This window comes from Corvus moneduloides, chromosome Z (assembly GCF_009650955.1).
Source record: "Corvus moneduloides isolate bCorMon1 chromosome Z, bCorMon1.pri, whole genome shotgun sequence".
NCBI classification, from domain to species: Eukaryota; Metazoa; Chordata; class Aves; order Passeriformes; family Corvidae; genus Corvus; species Corvus moneduloides.
The window spans coordinates 48,396,280-48,418,359 of record NC_045511.1 but is presented as its reverse complement, the minus strand read 5'-3'; the positions used below and the strand labels follow the sequence as shown (position 1 = coordinate 48,418,359).

Genomic DNA, 22,080 nt, shown 5'->3' with positions numbered 1-22,080 from the left:
TGCCCATAGATCTGAGGGTGGTATTTGCTCATCCAGATCAAATCCAAGTCTTCAGAATATAAGGAATCCATGAAGACGCAAATAGTGTTTCTGCTGTCTTCAGTGTGTGTACAGTGAAAGTGAATGGATCTTTGAAAGATATTTGGGGGTGTGGAAGAGTCGGAGCTCCTGTGCTTTTCCTACATGCAAACAAATAATAAATAATACATCAGGGTCTTTGTCTCAAGGTATTTATGCAAAAAAGTAATTGTGGCAAGAAGGAGATTTTCACATTAAAAAGATCAGTCTCAAAACACACCTGAATGTGATCAGTAGGACTGGATAAATTGCAATGATTGGGAGTTTTGCTGCTGCCTCCAGTGGAGATGGAATTTTTCTTACGTAGCAGATATTGATAATTTGGATTTAAATCTGTTCCTACCAAAGCCCAGTGATTGTAATGAGAGTATTTTGGGATATGTTACTAATCAAACATTTTTAATGTGACACTTCATAATGATGTTGAAGGCTCTAATTATTAAGAAGGGTAGTATGGTCTAGACTATTCTAATTAACAGAATATATAATTGTAAAATGAGATTGCCAGATCCACAAATTACATAAAATACTGAAATTTAGATAAAACAAATAGAGTCAGATATTTTTTTCCATAAATATTTACATTATCAATTACTTTTTTTTAAAAATTATGAATTAGTTTTATGCTAGTTGCAAATCTTGACAATATCTTTTTAAGTAAGTGAGAATTTTTGGTCATATTTCAGGTTAACTTAAAACAATTTGAAGCAATGAAAGAAGCTAGGGCTTTTTTAAAAAAAAAATTAAAAGCAAAAACCAGAAAGATATTAAGGAAAAAATAAAAACCCAGTACTATATTTTGTGCCAGATTCAGTCCATGAGTGGTTGTCAGCTGAGTTTTTGTGTGGGATTACTCTTGTGCTCTTAACACACAACACAGATTTCCTGTTGTCTAGCAAAATGAGTGATATTTTAATTGAATTATCTTAAAAATAGGAATTAAATTTAATTTAATATTAATGTGTTGCTGCGCAGCTCATGGTCTTGAATTATTTCTGTTAATGACAAAAACTGTTATCAAAGAGACACATACTCCGAGCTCCAGCTAAAATTTTGCTGTTTCTCATTTGCTTTATCATTCAATTTGGCATGCTTTATTTATCAGAAAACCAATGTTTAATAAAGAAAAATATAGTAAAAGAAAGTAATCAGGAAGTGTGTGTGATGTTACAAAACTTAGTCTATGAAAATAAATAAAAGCAAATGAAAGTGTATATCTGAATAGTTTGTATTCATTTAGTCTACATGATATAGGAGTGTGGATTAAATCACTGTAAATGATAAAGAAATGCCTCATCACAGTCCCTTTATAAAGTTGTAACTTCAGTCAATTCTCTTCCGCCAATATTTTCCAGACAGCTGCAAATGCAAGTCTGTCTAAAAATCAGCTGTTCAGCTTTAGGTCTTGATGGACCTTATGGAGAAAACTTCACTCTTTTATTATCGCAAATAGCATTTTAATATTTTACTCTCAACACTGTAAAGTTGATAAATATTTTTTTTAGTTTACAGTTCTTTGTTTTCAGTGTACACCAGACAAATAGAAGGGCTATTGCAAATGCTTTTAAGCATAGTTATTGTTTTGGTGGCTCTTTTTTTTTTTTTATACTCTTTGTTGTGGGAAACATCAGAAGCACTGCATTTGATGTATGGTTCAATGCTATGGAAATATGCTTCAGTCTGTCTGCACAAGTGTTCCCACCATGCACTCGATGTTTGCTTTGTATGTAATCCACACAGCATAATGTACAACGACTCAGAGTAAATTACATACCATTCCATTACCTCACAACAGGCCTTGACACCTATGGGTGTTCATGGGAAATTATAGAGTTCTCTCACAATCAGCCAAGATAATTTTTTATAACTTACAGAAAGATCAGTCTTTCAGAAAGCCAAAAATATTAGTCATTTTCAGTTGTAGTGCTTTTTTTCTTCCCCTTTGGCCCACTTCTATAACTAGAGTTTGCTTGTATTTTATAAAAATACAATAAACTCTGATTTGTTTAAAACAAAAACAGGACTGGGTGTATTAAGTAAACACTCTCTTTGGTCATACAGGCATTTATTCCAGCAGTGCTTGATAATATTTCTGATCCCTTTTTTTATTTTGAAGTAGAGAGAATAATCCTTTTGTTATTGCAAAGAAAACAGAGACTTTCTAAGCAATTAGGTCTTACTGATGAGAATGAGATAATTTTCCGCTAATGTGTTTTCTAATAAAGAAGTGGAAAGGCACACTTGATTCCAACATATATGAAAACATTATCTCAATTATTAATGTGTCCTTACTCCCTGGAGATAAATTAATCTAGTTGCACATGGTTTCCCCTTTCTGTTTAACATCAAAATTTAATAAGAGTAGACTTAAGGAATGTATATGATACACACTTAATTTCTATTAGAATAAAACACAGAAGTTTAAAAGGCATATTCGTTTTAGTAGTCAAAGTTTTTCAGGCTCCAAACTTTAAACTGTGAATTCTGGAAACAGCTAATTTGTAAATGATCTTTTCCCTGCAAATGCAGCTTAGATGAAAAAACTTCTACTGACAGACGTATCAAAGGATACAGTCTTATAGTTTCCTGTTCTTCATGTGCCTGATAAAGAGTTTGCTGTCTCTTTTTTTTTTCCTCCATGAGAGGTCAAATAGTTATTTTCTTTTCTTGAAATAGCTGAAGAATGTCTAATATATTATTTCACTTCATTTCAACTTTACTCAATCGAAATTTAGCATTTTTGGAAGTAATGCTTCATCATATGCAACTTTTTTTTTCAGGGATGAGAAAAATTATATGTATAAACATAAGCATAAGCATAAGCATAAACATAAACATAAATACTAAACATAAATATTAAAAAAAACATATATGTATCAGGGTGTTCATTAGTAAATACAATATGCTAAACCTGTGTAATTTATTTTCCCCCTAAAAAACTCCCCCTCTTCCCCTGCTTCCTTTCCCCTCCCCGCCCGCCGAATGACCTGGCATAAGAAAGTGTGGATGTCATCTTAATAAAGTACCATATGGGTACTTATTGGCCTTCTTGCATCTCAACTGCAGTAAAAGAAAACATTGGCTTTGCCTTCATCTGGACCAAGAAAAGCATTTTGCTGGGATGCATGCTGGCCAGGGCCCATGCAGCTATACTGGACATTTCTGAACAAATTAATATGCACAGTGAATCCTCACCCTTCAAATGAAGCACTCATTCCAGTTATGGTGATAGATTTGTATTCAGATTCTCGAGGCTGCAGTTTTGGACTAATTTTGCTGTTACAGAAAAGCACTGGGGGATAGAATTATGTGCATGCTGTCGTTCTATTAAAGTGAAAATTATGTTTCTCAGCAATCTGTCATCTAGTATTCCAGACTGCTTGTCAGCTCTGTTTTAAATTTGTCATGTTCCTAAAATTCAAGTAATTTTGTCTTGAAAAACCTCCTTAGTTACTTTACTATTGTATCTTAAATTATTCAGAGTAACAGCTGGTGCCATTCTGTTATTTTCTTGTTTTGCCATTTCTGAGGGTTTTGTGTGATGTATGACCCTTGCATTTATTTTCCATTGAAAAAGCCCAATAGTTTTTATTTTTACATGGATTTTACGTTCCTGTACTGTGGGAAAATATTGCTGATGTTGTGGTCAGTAACATGCTAAGCTGTAAGCTCAGTAAGAAAACATTCAGTGCCACAGCTTCCTTCATTTGTGTACCTTAGAAGAAAACTGCCCTAAGCATCTACAAAGCAGCCATCTATCATTAGTATTTCTCTATCACCTACCAACCCATTTTTGCAGGTAACTTCTGTAAGTTACAAATTCCTTTCTTAAGGTCCATCAAAAGTTACTGTGATCCCAAGTGTGGAAGGTACTTTATAATTCTTGTTATTAGAAAAGCTAAACTAAACCTTGGTGTTTCTTGTAGAAGACTTGTGACTTTTACAAGACTTTCTCATGCATTATCGTCATATATCTCCATGTATCTCCATGTCTTTGGTATGTTCTTTCCATCTACACTATTTTATGCCTGAGCAGATAAATAAGCCTAAGCACACGTGCTACAAAATAAATTGAGTTTGGCATGGAGACAGATTCTCTTCCTATTGAACAAAGTGAAGTTTGGAATAAACTTTGGTGTTTGGAGTTGGATACAGCCCCAGAATTTGAACAGTGTTACTGAAAACAGTAATTCCGTGGACTGCATGGAACATGCATGCGTCTGGACACACACTATTCCCAGAAAAAAAAATATTTTCTAAATTGCTAGATCATGCAGGGACTATCTGTTTTTCCATGGCACATAATCTCACCTTGGAGATTTCGTTATGTAATATGCAAAAATAATGAAGGGGAACACAAATAAATATAAAAGCTCAATTCCATCCTTATTTGACCACTACCTTTCTGCATTGCTGACTAGGCACCAGTGTTATAGAAACATTTGAACTTTTTATTTAATTAATTATAAAGGTAATTTCTACTATTGGATGAGGCTAGTTTGTAAGGCCTGCAATTGCAATTAAATTACGATACCATTAACAGTTAATTCTTTCTACTGACTTTTGATTCAGAATTGGTAAATAAAGGCAGTACTTAAATGACCTATACAAATATCCAAAGTGTGTTGTGTGCCTGATGCCCATAATGTGTTTATGACAGATTTGACAAAGCGAAGCAGTGCTATGTGCCTTTCCAGGTGGTGATGATACTCAGTGTTCTGCAGAACTGCCTCAGTCACTGCTCTAGGCGTGTTGGTCCCCCAGATTCCGTGGTAGCAAATGGACATGGACTTTAAAGTGCAGACTTTTAAGTAATCGGTAAACATAAAAGCTGGAAAATTCAGCCCAGGCTATACCTTCCCTCCACACATTTGGCACCTTTTCCAGATAAGTTACAGAATTCCATTATCCAAATTGTTACACATGTGTGACAGAGGTTGACCTTTAGTCATGTCAATCCTTTTTGCGTAGGCCTCGGGCTCCAGCCTAATGGCTCAAAGCCTGATTTACTCACTGTAATAAGGGCAGGAGGTCGAGCAAGTGTCAGCTTGCCTGCTCATACTCGTCTCGGAGCCTGGTTGAAGGCTGTTAACACAAAGCTTTTCAAAGTGAATTTACAACCACCACCACTGACATAGGCCAATCAGTACACCATAAATGTCAGGTTAGTGAGATTGAGCAGTAAGTAAAGCACTGCCAGCCCACTATTGGCTGAAATCAATTGCTTAGGGTTTAACTGAGAATAGCAATCCACGTATGACTACGTCTGCAGAACCAGCTTGAGAGCAGAGAGTGAGTTGGAGGGTGGTTTAGGTAGAATTACCCACCAGCCATAACCATGGCAGCATGTCCTGCTTTTGTTCTCCTTCCGTTTGAGCAATGTCTGTGCTGACAGAATCCATGGTCAAAAAGTTGTTAGACCAGCCTTTTACTTATAGAAATAAAATTACTCTTTTTTTTACCGATGGAAAAAAAGGTGCAGGGGTAAAACAGTAGGCTGTCTTACCTGGACAAAGGATGCTAGGAAGTTTTTTAGTGTCTTATTTCAGTAATTCTCACCAGTTTTTAGTCCTCAGTTCCCAGAAGGCTTTTTCATAATGAAAATGTGGCTTTTTTTGCCATTGGCTTGTAACTGGAAACTATCACAGGTTTCACTAATGAGTGATTATGTACCTGATGGTCTAAATATCCATGAGATGTAGTTACCCACAAGACTGAATGTTTTTATCATTTTGTGTAGTGACAGCTTGGACAACAATTCATTTGGCTTTGAAAACATCAGCATTAAAATGTAGAAATCCATTAAAATGCTGTATGCCAGGATTTATAAATTAGGCAATTTCCTTGATTATTGCAATCATTTACAAAATTGATTGTCCCAGTGTGGTATAGGCAGATTTCAGCAATGATCATTGACAACAGGCACATCCTCTAATATCTGTACTCATTGTTTCCTAAAAGAAAAGCCACTCTGCTGTGAGGTTATTCTCCATCTCAAGGTCAATTATGCATTGAAAAAGTCTACCAATGTAGAAGATCACACATCTTTAAAGTAGAACTACATCAGCTATTTACAGCCTGTAATGATAGCCGGAACAATTATTTTTTCTTCTGTTTGTAATTTGTTTCTTGACAGCCAAGGCATTCACTTGAATCTGTAGCACATATACTTTTTGTGATCTGTTATTGAAAGGTAAATAATTTTGGCAAATTGCAGCTGTAAATATTTATTTGATTGAAGATTTAAAAGTCAATAGTGTGTTTTATTTGTTGCATCCTAAAGTTCTAATTAACCAATAGATATAGTGTACAGTAACTTGATTTGGGTCAATTATTTCTGCAAGACACAATCAAGACATTATGTCACAAAACAAATGTGCTCTAGAAGTTTTCCTATATTAAAACAAATGCAATAAAGCCACAAAATGCTAGCCACCAACCACAAAACCACAGTGCTTTCTACTTGCGTGGAAATAAACAATGTCCATCGTAAAAACCTATTAATGTTAAACCTTAAAATGCAGATGATTTCAGAGATTCTTTTTCAAACTGTACATGAGGTCCAGTTGTAGCTGGCAACAAACTATTCTGTATCATATGCATATTGTGAGTTTCCAAGGCTGATGTCCTGCAGCTGTTAATCAGTCCTTGCCTAGACAAGACAGCCACTGATGTCACTAGGAGCTTTGATTTAATGAGGTGTTCAGCCATGACTGAATAGCACAGTACCAGTGTAATCACAATTCTTAAATCTTTTTTTCAAAGATAGGTGAGTGGTTCTTTCAGATTGGCAGAACCACCTGCATATTGTCTGCTGCTGTCTATAGCAGCAGTATGTCAGTAAATGTATAGGGACCCTTGTATAAATGCATTCATTTGACCTAAAGACAATATTTAGCTGTGAAGAAAGGGAGCTGCCAGTGGCTGTGTAGTAGTGCAAACTGTACCAGTTCTAACAGAAATGGACAAAAATTTACACAAACTTAGAAATATCACTTGAAGCTGTTGTAACTCTTTGGGGCAGTTGTCAAAGTGTACCAAGCTGGGACCTCAGCTGTGTTTTCAGCAGTGTTCTCTTTTCCATGGACCCAATCCTGTGTATTGTTAGATACCATGCCCTGATGCTGGCATTTTTCCTCCTGAGGTCTTGTATTCCTGTGGGGACCAAAGCTTTTCACCCAACTGAATCTCTTCTGTTGTTCATGGACCAACACTGTAGAATTTAATTTGTTGTATGTCTTTCAGCATGTTTAAAAGTCAGGCAATGAGTTTAGAAAGCTCAGTTTCTGATGAAATTTTACCACAAAAATAAGCAAAACGAAGATGAACATTGTCATTTCCTTAGAACACACACTGATCATTAAAATGTCTAGGAAAAAAATATTGATGATCAAATTTTTGCATCAGTGTTGTCTCATCTGCGTTTCATTCTCTGTTCTGATCAGACCACGATCACGTTCAATTTACTTGGAATAAGAGGTTGTATTTTAGGAATAGTAACCTTTTTGCTGGGTTCTCCTGGATGGTACTAACACGTCCCCAGTCTAGGGTTTTGGTGAATTTTGAGCGGTGGGAACTCTTCAGCAGAAACCACACAGCCTGGGCTCAGGAGTGCCTGTAGCCCACCATATGGCAGAGCCTGCATTAGAGAAGGCTATATATCTGAGCCTGGGTGGGCTCAGACTGTAACTCTGGCTGAGTAGCTGTTTGACCTTGGGGTCTGCCATTCCCAACAAAAGATGGCTGAAGGTCAGGCTGAGGTCTGTAGCCTCCCTTTCTTCCAAAGACCATATTTGTCTGTCTCTTTTCTTAACCTTTGTGAGTTTTTGTTTATTCAATAAGATGTTAATTTTCATGCCCAGATTATACAAAAGTGACATGACCCAGAGGCAATAATGTTGCAGAAGTTTTATCTCATTGTCTGAAACTGATTTTTCTTTTACTTTTGAAAGGCTAATTTGTGTGCAATTTTATAGTTTGCTGCCAAGCCAAATCAGATGGTCTCTCCTTCAAAGATATAGTAACTGCCATTTTGGATCACTTTAAAGGCTTTGGTAGTGTCTTAATCTCCTTAATCCTTCATTCTTAATTTATATTTCTTCCACATTATTGCTTATCTCTTCTGAAATCTCACAGGTCCACATATTACACTTTACACTAATCATTTACACTCTATGGCCTGCATGTCACAGTGGCTGTATTTATGATCAGAAATAGTTAGCAGTGCCTCTCAGGATGCTATCAATCACGATTTGAAATAACAAGGATAGCCACTGAAGAAGTTTGTGCAGTGCCTCCTGCCCTCTCTGAAGCTGAGCAGAGCACTGCTCCTGTAGTGCACCCAGACACTGGTCAGTAGGCAGGTTAGGAGAAATGCTCCTTTCTCTGCCACGTTTGGCTTTCATTAATCTGTTTTAAGAGATGAAAACATCAAGAATTTAACATTGCTGCTGCATCTGCAGAGAAAACAGCTGGCTACAGTGATAGTTAAGACAAGGCAATTCATTTTCTTAGCAATAATTTATGATTATAGCCAACTTAGTGAAGGTACAGATCACCATTGTATCTGTTTTACTCATTTTTAGCTTTTCTTACTTTCGTTTCACTAATTTCTAGTTTTTAGTTTAAAATTTTTATTAAATTCTTATTTATTTTATTATTTGTTACTGTAAAAATCTGGCATTAAAAATCATTCTTGTGAATTTTGTGCAAAAAGATATGCTTTTATCTTAGGGCTTCCTACAAAGGGAACATTTTGACTTTTTCGTTCTGTGGGGAAGATGATTTGATTTATTTGAAGAATAAATAATAACAACCAGTAGGCTGACTGTTGAGAGCAACTATTCTAGCTGTCATCCGACATTAAATGTGGAAAAAAGTTTTCTCTTTCAAAAGCAAAGCTGGTCTGGATGTACATTAATATTTCTACTGTTAATTCCATTGCTTTATTAAAATGCGACAGCCATTCATTGCAACTTGATACTAAGTTATCCGGCAAATATTTATCAGAATTAATGTTGAGAAGTTTTTATATAAGAAAGACGTTGTAGTTCAGCATGCAAGGATCAGATTGCCACAGACTGAAAGTCTGACTGAATTTCTCCGTCCTTCACACCCTTTGAATGTCTCAACATAAAATTCAGATGGTCAGATATCTTTTTTTCCAGAAATGCAAGTATCTATATAGGCTGAAAAAACAGACCTTTAGATTACAGGAAAAACTGGGACAACAGGCAGCTAAAACAATGTGATTGAAGATGGAGAATAGGAGAACAAGGCAGAGTAGTGCCAACGAGTTTGGAGAAGGAGCCAGGGCTTTCTCAGACTATGAGTCTTGTTGAAGATCACTGCTATTCCTTCTCTTTGTTCTCAAAGATTACAGGTAATTTTAGCACTCATGAACCAGGCTAGACTTGTCTCATGAGCATTGCACTGCTGATCTGTTACTCAGTTTTTGTGCTGGTGCTGTCTGATGGTAAGTAGTGGATATCCCAACACAAAGTCAGAGGCAAAACATTAAAAAAATGATAGCACTCAGAATTAGTGACTTTCACCCACATGTTCTGCTCGGGATTTTTCCCACCCTCTTGCGGATGAATTTAAATATTTTATCTAGGTCAAGGTTTCAAAACTTGCAAGTACTATAAAAGATAGCTTCATGAATATACTTGAGCATGCAAGGCTTTTCTTAAAGATCTTTTAGTGTCCTCAGCACTATGGTACCACACCAAGGGTGGACCATGGGCAGGCACACCTGGGCACCAGCTTCTTTGTCTCTGGTCTAAACTGACCAGACAGAAGCTTGCTGTGGACCTAAGACATGTGTGAGTGGGTCTGCTAACAGAGTGCCATGCCCAAGGAGCAAGTCCTAGAAAGGGTAATTGTCTTATGTGTGCCCAGACAGTGTTTATTATGATAAGAGCGAGCTGGACCTGACATGACTCTGCTCTGTGCCTGTTGGGAAAAAAAATTGTGATTATTTGACCAACACCTTACTAGACTTTCTGAAAAATGAAAGATCATTTAGTCTTCCACTTACAGGTTCAGGGGATTTATCCTACCAGTAACACTGACTGGGCTACTCAGTCAGTGCAATCAAGCTACTCTTGATTAAGTCAATCAAGAACAAATGACGCAGCTGCAAATGCCAGAGGAGGTCTTGCGTGCTTTATACTAGGGCAGTTTTGCACATACACACGCTCCGAGTCAGTTCTAACATTAGCTCAAACTGCTCACAAATCTTATGGGTCAAAGTCGAATGGTTTCACATTAAGGCCATGAGAACTCCAAGTAAACTTCAATATTTAAAGCAAAGCAAACCAAAAATCTGTTGCTGTGCCTAACTACAACCAATTGGGTTAGAAGACTCTTCTCTTGAGTGCATGACAACTATAAAGAGTACCAATGGAAGCCTGAGTGTTTAAGCACATATCACTGAAAATTCCGAGATTTCATTTATTCCTTTAAACTTTGTTGGGAGCTGGTGGAGTTGAGGAGCTTACAGAAAGTATGAAGAATGAGGACTTCAGAGCTTTGCCCCGCTGTCAGATTGCAGGATTTTTTTAGGTATTTTCATTCTGTGTTTCATGTTGCTTATATCTGCTAGTTAGTAAAAAGGCTCCAATGTAACTTTCCATTCAAGCAAAACCAAAAATGCTAAGAGTTTCAAAGAGAGACAAATATTTTAAATTCATACATCAGTCTCTTAAAGTTTTTGTCCTGGAGGAGTCTGTTGGAAAGGCACCAGGGGCTGAGGAGAGAGAATTTGGCTTTGTGCATGAGCATAGGAATTTATGTTTGAGTTGCCCATGAGCATTACGGCATTTAACTCTCCAGCAAAGGGTCATGGCAGCTATAAATTGTATAATATGACTAGTATCATATGACTGAAATGTCTTTGAAAAGCTACCTTGTGTCTAGAGACCACAACCAGAGTACTGTGGTAAAAGACTACAAGGTGGCTGTGGAGGTGATCAGCTTCCGGGAAAAAAAAGTCTTTGAATTTAGTTCTTAATGGAGCGTGATGTATTGCCTTCATTACAGAAGAGGTTAGAGTTGATTTGACTTCTTGGTTTAGACAGTTACATATGTAAAAGAAAATCCAACCTGGCAGAAGGGATTTTCTATTTAATGGATGAGACGTGATAAACAAAATACCATGGCTAGAAGCTGAAGTTAGACAAAATGCATCTCAAAAGAGGAAGGTAAATACATTTAGCAGTAAAACATATGAGTATCTTCCTAAAAGAGTCTGGCACCTTTGACTTTTAAAAGGTCATTAGATGTGTCAAGCTGTGCATCTTTGAGTTCAACAATCTCAGCCTTTGCCTTCACGGCCTGTGAAACTCCAAAATCTTTACCTCCCAGGCCATACACAAGGAGAGCAAGACTGTCTACGTCTTCCCTCAGCTGCCCAGGTAGATTCCGGTTTCTCTGTGGCTTTTTTGGGAGCCAGAGAATTGTGGCAGGGACTGGGGTTGATGCCTTTTCCGGGTCTTAAAATCAAGAATCAAACACGGTTAGAAGGAAAAAAAGGGTTTTACCTCTGTATTTATTTTAAGGATCCTTAGGTACGCTACGTCCAGGTGGAATGCACTGAAATGCACACTGCAATGTCCACCCTCAAAAGATCTGGTATAACATTATAGGTCTTTACTAATTAGTGTATCTATCAAAGATTCCCCAGTGAGAGGCTTGAATGAGCCCCCCTCCCCAAGGAACCTTCCCCTGGATGGTTCTATCTTGGTTTACAGAATGTGTTCTGGAGAGGACCTTGGGGTCTGGGGCACACTGATCCCTGGCTACGAAGCTTCTAAGATGTTTAGTCTTCTAGCTGAACAAACAAGTCCAAGAATGTAGGCAAAAAGCACTAAGAATACAAAAGCTAAAAAAAGGTATAACAGGGGTATAAAAGAAAAGTCAAAAAATCACCATGGCATCAGGATCAGGGGCAGGGGTGTGAGGTGTTAGTCTTTCATTTCACAGCCAGTACATTTGTGCCCTAGGCTGACTGACAGTGTCCTTGCAGTCACAATCTCTACAGCTTCAGGTGTGGCTGTCCTGGCTTTCTCTGGGCCTCAGAGCATTAACTCCCTTAAAATTCCCTGGCATTATAGGGGTATCAGGTACTCATGTCACTCAGTCCTCAAGCGTGTACTGGTCCTCTCCCTTTCTTCTGTGTCTTTTTCTGTGCAGAAGTCAATGGCCCATGAAGTATAGTCTGGAGCAGATGATCTTACAGTTTCTTCTAGCTTTGAAATTCATAAAGCTATGAAGCCAACCAAGAAAAGTTACTGTGTCTGTGTAATCCTTATCAAAACTGAGCTCTGCTCCTCTCCCAAGTAAGAGTTTCTGTGCTTATAAATTCCTCTCAGCCTCCTTTTATGACAGAGTGCAGCACATCAGAGGAATTGTCTGATAAAGAAGGGGAGAGAGGAGAGGGATTATTGTAAAAGCTGTCCCTGTAGCTCTGCCCGGAGCTCTGCATATTTCTCTTATACATGAAGTGGCATATACAGACTGCAGCTTAACCCAGAGCTCCAGAAAAAAAATAAAAGTGGAAGAAATAGCAACAGTAGCTCTGAGTTTTGTTGCAGTGATCCTATTGCAAGAACACTGAATGGACATGCAACCGTATACTGCAACCCCCACAGCTGTCACTTTGGCAAACCTTTTGATGAATTGGATCTTGATATTTACAGAATCTATTAAAATTCAGCCCATCATGTGTTTGTTTATATGTTGACAAGATGATGTACACCCTGCAGGTCAAGGGTGATGTGAACTGTTTTGGTGTTCTTGTCAAAGCAGCTAAAAAAAGAGCATTTAAATAATTTTTGTAGAATAATTGTCTAAGAACGTAAAAGCAACATACGAAATTCTTACTTTGAAAAAAAAAATCTCTACTGATCTGACACAAAAATCTGAACTTGTTATCAATCAAAAAGACTTTCCTACTTCTTCCCTAATATGTTAGAAAATTGGCAGCTCAGATAGAAAAACAAATAGCAAAATTAAACAGAAAGGAATTGATTTAGCTACTTGGGTGGGTATTCAGTACCACATAAAATTTTTCATTTGGGCTTGCCACTTATTAAATATATTTTTTTAACTAATGAGTCTATACAGCAGTACATACAAAACCTTGCACTATTTTGCTGTATGTATTCTAAGTCAGAATTAGCTTTGTAAATTTAGCTTTATTTCTTTGAACATCATTCATATGTGTTTGATTTTTCCTTGCAGTTACAAAGAAAAAGTACTGTCTAAAATTCAATCATTTCAGTCTAGTGGTTCTCACAGATATGCCTTGCTTATTCCAAGTGTTGCTATATTGAGGGTGTTACCTGTGTGAAATTAGACCCGAAATTCATTTGCTGAAGAATTCCAGAGCATTCTCTCAACTTCATTGCACTGTTATTACATTTTATTCCAATAAAGTGGGCTAAGAGCTAAGGCAACTTACTATAGAAGAATCTCTTTCCATCTTACCTTTTTAATGCTTGCTTTTTTCAGCACCTTGGGGTCACCTGCCTGATAAATATATAATTCATGTCCCAGCATAAATCTAGCTCATGGTCATTTTGGTGCTCTAAAGGAAATAATGGAAGAGGGCAGATAAAGAAGATGAGTTTCAAGGCAACAAAAAATACCCTGTTTTCTTGGGTTTGTTGTGTGCAAGTTGCCAAATTGTTGAGGCATCCAAATGCTTCACTGTTTCAGAAAGGAGTGTTGAAATACATACATACATGTATATATGTATGTGTGTATATATATATATAATATGTATTTGGAATGCAGAGTGGAGGTGAGATGAAAAGTCTGAGAAAGAAGATGGTGTGAAGGTGAAAAAGAAAGAATAGGTGGATAAAGGGAGGAGGAGGGGAAGGAATGAAGAAATGGATCTAGGCACTGTGAGAAAGGAGGGGTCAGCAATGTTGTGGATGAGAAACACCAGGTCACAGCTGGACATGAGCTGCACTGAGATGCTGCACTAAGGAAGTGGTAGTGTTGGCCCTCCTGTTCCCCTTGAGAAGCGGGACCTGAGAACAGCTTGTGATATCTTGAGATTTCCTAAAGGCAACAGGCTGTGCCAGTTCGGCTTTGATGGCAGCTTATTCCAGGGCCCTGGGGTCCCTCAGTAAGCTGCCCCTTGGATCAGGTCTGAGAAAGGAAGCAGAGCAGACTGTTCTTTTATTCATAGCACAGAAAGGAGGTTCAGGACTTTTTTGAGCTGAAATACTGCTAGGTTTTTTCCTTTTCTTCTTTTGTGGTATAGATTTCTAAGACTTTTCTGGCAAAGCCAAGTGCTTGTAACTTTGTTTCAAAATGAAAGCCAAGAAACTCCTTCACATATCTGGAACCTTCTTTTTTCCTCCTTATTCCTTCAATTTGCCTTAACCTTGCTCTAAAAGCATTACTGGAAACATCTTCCTCTGTCTTTCCCCCATCCCATGTTTTGTTTTAAATTTATTCTCTCTTGGATTGCCAGCAATGAATTTAGAACTAGTTGTGAGGTTGCTGTGTACAGACGCTTCCACAGAGAGAGATGAGCTGGTATCACCAAAACCACATGCATGGTCATCAGATGTTAGTGCCCTTTGGTCACTAGGGTTATATCTACTTTCTACAGTGTGGTGTTGAGCTGAGTTATTACTAAATGAGCTATTTCACCTGCATGGCACAGTATAGGTGAGTTTTCAGCATTGCTAGCCTGGATACATCCTTTCAGGGTGCCTGGGTGTGACACATTAAGTGGCATTCACAGGTTAGCAAGGCTTGACATCTGAAAGCACCCGAATTAGTGATCAGGGCTCTGAGCAGAACTTGGTGATTAAACCAAACAGAAGATTTAAATGCCCTAAGAAGAAAAAAGGTGTCCCAATTTGCCTGTTGCTCTGAGCTATTATTATGATGCCCTAGATGCTTCAGCTGCATGGTAAGTACAAACTTCAAGTAAGAAAATCTGAACACAGATGACAACCCTTTTTTAAATTTTTTTGTGTGTTGAATTTAATTTCACATATTAAGCTTACAGCAGAATCAGAAAAAATAATTATTAAACCAATGACAAAACTTCTTCTTAATTTTCTTGAATGTTACATTAAGTTTTGATGTATATCATTTAAAGCACTAAGCAGTACAGTGTAAAGCAAAGGAAGGAGGTGAATATGATTTGAAAATTAAAGTCTCTGAAAAAAAATCCAATTCACTTAAACTGCATTTTACTCTATTTTATTTTTATTTACAAACAGGTAATAAAAGTTGCACTGCAGTTAACACCCCTGTAAACTGGAGCATGAATTATAGACAAGCGTCACACTTGCATTACATTTTCCAGATTTTCCAAGTTTGTCAGAGTGAATGCTCTTTGGACAGTGTTTCTGACAGTTTAATTAATTATGATGGAAATATAACAAAATGTTCATGCCTTTAACTGTATTCTTTGGCAAGTATTGCACTTTGTGAAGAACTTCATAACTCTAAAAAGGAAGGAATCCAATATATTAGTTAAGCTTTTTCATTTTTATTAATGGTCTTTGTTATGTGCTTGCTTGTGTGGGAAGCAGTCTTACAGGCAAGAAGAATGAAAAAAGGAAGAACCAAAGAAACAACACTCTAGTGTCATGCTAAAGGGCTCTCACGAGCCTTACGGGCAGATTAGTTCACATTCAGTGAATGTGCTTAGAAATAAGGACGGGATTTAGTCACTGGTTATTGAGACATAATCATAGGATGGTTTGGTTCTTGAGGGACCTTAAAGACCCTCTGGTTCCAACCCCTCTGCCATAGGCAGGCACACCTCCCACTAGACCAGGCTGGTCAAAAGCCCCACCCGGCCTGCCTGTGAACACTCCCAGGGTAGTCCTTGGTGTTAGGGTCAGATGTTAAAAAGGAAAAAGAAGACAACCAAATTGCTTGCTCGTAGCTGTGACTGCTTTCACCACAGGCTACTAAACTGCTGTCCATGGCTCACTGGTGGTCTGCAGGACCTTACAAAGTGCCCTGCAGATTACATAAAGGACTGAGTTCAAAGGAGTCTCACTAGGTGGTAAAATCATGGGCCGTATTTCAGCACCATCATGACAGATGCTTTCCCTGACACAAGACAGGACCTATACCATTCCTAGCATTGGCATTCCACTAGGATTTCCACACACAGAGTTAAGGATATCTGTGCACTAACCAGACAATTGTTTGCAAATGTCATATTTGTGTGTGCATGCTCTCGGTTTGCTTGTGAAGTCTTGTCATAGCTGAATGCCAAGTGTCAGTAGAGAGTATGGGCACAACTCACTTCAGCAGGGTAAAAATTGGCCTTTCCTGCAGCTCTTTGCACTGTCTGGGTAATAAGATTATGGCAAGAGTCACTAGATGACACTGTTACATAGTTTCACACAATCGTTTTTCTGACTGCCTGTGTAGATACGCTGTACTGTCTCCTGTAGTTCAGTTCCTGTTAGTTTATACTTATGCAAGCACCAGGATGATTTTCTCTTTGATTAAGTCTTTTAATTAGACTTTGCTGGAAGGCTGAGTTGGTACTTTGTTTTGTACAAGATTGATTATGGTTTGCATCCCAAAGACCTGATTTTGACAGCAATGATTTCTGCACTGCTAAGAAAAAGACCTGCAAAGACCTCTGCCTTTGGAGAGCTCAGAAGATGGTCATGTGTACCACGGGACAAGGCTGTGTTTACACAGGGCCTGCTGGGTGATCTGGCATGGTGTTATTGGAGAGAAAAGGTCAGCAAGGGGAGCCACAGCTGCTTTACTAGAATCCCACCTGCCCTCCTAGTTCAACCCGGTTCTGACATGGAGTGATGGACTCTTTGGAGCCACTGCATCTTCCATGTGGAAACTATGTCTTCCCTTGGCCCTTCTCCCAGTGGAGGAATTAGAGCCTCTTGTCTTAAGTAAAGACTTTTTCTCTTTCATTTGAAAAGGCTGAAATAGTTAGACTCACCAGGCTTTACTATTTTATGCTGTCGTTTGTTACATCAAGATTTTGCTGCAGTTCAAGCAGTGCTATCCCATTCTTGTCATGCTCCAGACATTCTCATATTCTTGCCACCACATACTATCTCAATGCTTCCATAAGATGACTTGAGACATCCCAGCCTGTCAAGTCTTGAAATTAAAATTGAGTGGAAGGGGAACACTTTTATTTATTTATTTATTTGTTTGTTTGTTTGTTTGTTTTTACTTTTGAGCATGTGTCTGAAAAGCTTCACCAACACAGTAGTTTTGTGAGCAGTATGACAAAAAAATGTGGTTTTTTTTCATTTTGCTGTTTTTCCTTTTGCCCTGCTGTAATCATTTACTGGGTAGGAAAGGTCATTTTAGGGAAGCAGCTTTCAGCAGCCTTAGAAACCAGAGCTCTCTTAAAAACTGCTGTTGTTGTTGTGTACTCAATAAAAAAAAAAAAAGAAGAAAAAAAAAGAAAAAAGGGAGAAGTATATTTTGGAAAGAACACTGAAAACAAATTTAAAAAATCTCAAGCTCCTGATGGGTTGACAACATGCTTTCATAGTCATAATGGTGTCTAAGTGTTTCAAGACTGGTATGATTCTATATATTTACTAATAAATGCATTTATATAGAGAAGGTTTTTTTTTCCCCTAGTAAAAAATATACTACAATAGTCACACTTCAATGTTAAGACGATAAAAGTTGTTTATACCCTTTTCTTCAAGTGCATGAGAAAGTTACTAGTATGAAAACAGTACAAAAAATGACTGAATTCTCTGAGTACTAGGCTCGGTAAGAGACTAGGGTCCACGTCTAGGGTGTGGCAATTTGTAGCAGGTTGTGGTTGGAGCATCAGCCAGTAACATTCAATATCAGTAAGTACCTGGTCTAAGGGAGATGGCCTTGATAATGATGCGTTGCCCTCTGATGTTGCCTGTTTCTCTCAGTTGTCTCTACAAGGACATTGGGCAATAGGGTGAGGTTACATACTTAACCCCACCCCATAGCTGGTTACTGCTGTGTGAAGTGAATCCTATCCTCAAGTGAGTAACAAGCTTCATTTCACCCTGCATTTGAGCAAAGGAAATCACCAATAGTGCCCCAATATTTATTATCAGGTTCGCCTATGGCAAATTCACTCAGAAACATGTTGCATTGCATCCAAAGATGTTTCTGCGCCTCTGGGCAGATACAAGGCAAATAATTTTAATCGGGGTAATTATTTCGGTCTTATAAACCATGTAATTTCAGAAAAAATTAGCTTACCACAGGATACCAAATTCTCAGTAAAGCACAGTAAGTAGCTGTAAGTACATCCCCTGCTGTCATGACCTAGGTAACTAATTTACTTGTCTGTACCAGTCTCAGTCCCAGTCGCTTTGATTGCATGCTCTAAATCAGTAAGATTTTTAATCTGTGATTATAATTGATATATATGAAAGATTGGTATCTTTTCCTATGCAATGCATCTGACATATCTACTAAAACAAAGGCTTAAATTAAGTGTCCTATGTTTTGCAAATAAAAGGCTTTCAATGTATTTATTGGATAACATTTGTTCCCAATTGTAGCCATCAGAAGGTCAGAAGAAGTTCAAAATTACATGATGGAGTTTATCTATTTTTTTTGAAAAATGACCTGGTTATTGCCATAGCAAGTTATATTAAATTGTTTTGGTTGTATGATATGGGATTTTTATATTAATGCCATGTTTAAAATATATTTATAAAAGAGTTGAGCTTTGACCTTTATCCTTCAGATCTGTGCAGTTTTATAATTGAGACATTTGCAAATTTACAGTTAACATTATTTTGTCAGGAACCAAGCAGAGATGCACTTTAAAAGGAAAACTTTGGATAATTGCATCATGATGGATCTTTCGAGTCCTGTTTATTTTTTCTCTCAAGGATATTAAATCAATACAAATCTCAGAACTCTCTGTATTCAGTATGCGAATAACATATGTGATGAGATTTGGATTTTTTTCTCATTTATGTGAACAGTATATGTAGATGTAACATTAAAGCTGACAGACTGTTTAAGCAGAATTGCAAAGTTAATGGCATGGTTTACATCAGGTGTAAAATGGGAATTGCAACACATATCTTTGTAATATTACAGGTGAAAAGTGCTCCAATCATTTGTTATAAGTGCTGTAAGGTCTTCCTGGTCTTTTTCTCCCATCACCACCATAATTTAAAAATATGCTAGCTATCTGCTCCTGCTGGTTATTATTGTGCTGCCTTTGAGAGGATTTACACTCTAATTAAAAAATCAAAACACAGACGCTCTGCGTTATGGAGCATGATGCCTTTTGACACTGTTTGTAGAACTTCCATGCAATTTTTTGTAAAGAGCTGCTCATATTAGTACAATTTTGGGTCTGATTCAGATCATATTTACAATGTTAAAAACTCTGTTAGAATCTGAATGTTTGTTTTGATGACTGTTGTTTTTGAACACTTATAGATAAAACGTATTTTAGATTGAGAAAATGTCACAAAATGTGAAATTTAAATCTGATGAATATGGAAAGTATCTTCAATTGAATTGTGTTATTGCTAATGATTTACCTGTAGTGATTGAAATGGATTTAATTAACAGTCAGAACAGTCAGTAGTAGGAATACAGTAATCCCTTCTGCATTTTCACTGTATTTGATGTCATAGGTAAGAAGGTATATCTCCTGAAATGCGGAAAAAGTAGAAAAAAAAAGAAGAAAACAGGAAATTTAGTTTTTGTCTTTTTGAACTGCCAGACAGTTTGTATAATACAGGATATCCTGTATATATAGTGAAGTTAAATATGAAAAGCATACAAGGCACACTCTTCTTGGTATTGTCATGGCAACTGTACTTTTCCAAATATGCAGCAGCTTAAATTTCCAGAGATTTGGGAAAAAAACAGCTGCAATTTGGACCTATTGCCTGCACAATTTGTAAAACACATGAGATTTGTTGAGCCTGTGCAAACTGTGCACCATGACTTTTCTGCATGGTTCCAGATTTCACCTTCTTGCTACTTCACATTTAACAAGGTGACTTCTAGAAGAAGTTACAGGTTTTTGGGATGCCTTCAAGGAAAAAAAACCTTTGGGGATCAGCAAAGTTCAGTGACCCCATCTATATCTCACTGAGCAAAAGCTACTGGGTATGAGCAATTTTGGTCACCACTTTACCTGTCTCTACTTACACACTTCAAGACACGGTGTCCCAGGACCCTACTCCTGCTGCACCCACAGTGACAGGCTTCACTGTACATGTTGATCTGTGTGCTGAGCTTCCAGTGATAGCAGCAGTACTAAGTGGAAAATAACTGAAAAGTATTTACATATCAGTGTCATACACTGGAGTCACTGTCAAAGTGGAGATTATTAGAGCAGTGAAGCTTTTGGGGACAAAAGACACACATCTGTACTAAAACCAGGCTTCATTAGTTGTGCTCACTGCACAACTACCCTTTAAAGTATGGAATGCTCCTGAATGTACCTCGTTATTAAGACTCTGGTAAGTGTCTTTTCCTCACAGTCAGTTTGTTTATTCATCCTTGATTCCAAGGATTTGCTCAATTTTCTAGTAAGCATAATATATTTTCTATCCAGATGCCACATGGGATTACTAGACAATTTACTTATCTGGACAAAATAAATGTCTTTCCTTTGAAGCCTGGAGTAACTCAGAACCTTCTCTGCTCTCTATGGGAGAATGAAAAGCGTTTGAGAGAAAGAAGTAAAATCTACCACAGTGACATACTATCATATTCTCTTGGATGAACCCCAGTATTTTTTGATGGAATGAGTCAGCAGAGAGGCTAGAATCACAGTGCATTAACCTCTCCTGTCTCACTCATCCTATACTCCCAGTTTCTTGGAGAAGTTTTAGACAAATTTGAACAGGCTAAGATGACAGTCCTGGGATTGCAGCAGCTCTTTGGGCTGTCCCAGTACAGTGTCTTATCTAAAGTTGGCCGTGATTCTGCAATAGCAGTGACTCCCTAAAAGTTAAAGTACTTTTTCATCCTTCCTTCTCACCTTTTACTTTGATTTTTTTGCAGAAAATATTGGCCTCTTTAGTTTACTGTTGTTAGGTGGAGTGAGTTAAAGATACTAAGGAACCAAGGATTTTGAATTTTAGGAATGTTTTCAGAATAACTATAAAATATTAAATTTACGTTATCCACAATATGTTGGAGGTCAGTTCGCCCTCTAAACATAATGTCTGACAATTGTGCTTTCTTAGTGTGGGTTAGAAAAAGAGTATAGTAGACTTAGGAAAACATCATAATTTAAGAAGTGACACATTTCAACAAAGACATAAAACTGTAGGCAGTACAGAAAAGAAGCAAAACCTTAGGAAACCATTACTTCATTAGGACAAATATTTTATGTCTTTTAAAAGACTCCTTATTAAAAAGGGTGAGCTCTAGGATATTCATGCTTGCATGAAATCGTAAATCTGCCATTTGAGAACAAGAATTGCTTCTTTCTGTGGATAAATTGATTTTTATTACAGCTCCATCAAATTCTTTCAAAACAGTTAATCTCAATGTATTGCTAAGAGTTGGCTTACAGTTATTTTTAATATTCTCTCACCTTCAAATATAGTGGTTAAACCAATTAGGAAAGTCAACCATGTTCAGTAAGTATGCAGTCTGTGAGGCATTAGAAAGAAGCTGAACAAGGAGTCATTTGCTTACTATCAGCAAGGGGTTCTTGAGGAACCCCTTGCAAAAATAGTTGTCTTCTACATTGTTTCTCTGCCCTTTCTTTAGTATGTCTCCTCTTTGCCCTCAAATGTATGGAATAATATATGTCTGACTTACACTGCCTATTTTCCTATGTGCTGGCAGTCAGGGGGTACCTGCTGGCCAAGAAAGGGCTCGGATTTTTAAGCTGCCTGCAGATACATTCAGGGTTTATTCTCCCCATAAAACAGAGGGAGCTGGTAGAGATCTGTACCCCACTGGAAAACCACAGCTTTTCTCTCTGAAGGGAGGGATGACAGTTCCTGCTTAACTCGGGAAAACTGTGAA

The 22,080-nt window shown here is 37.6% G+C and overlaps 1 protein-coding gene across 1 annotated transcript in view; it reads left to right on the top strand.

Moving 5' to 3' along the window:
* The window catches only part of PRDM6 (PR/SET domain 6), a 77,484-nt gene that overhangs the window by 11,669 nt on the left and 43,735 nt on the right, over nt 1-22,080 (top strand). The window lies entirely within an intron of this gene.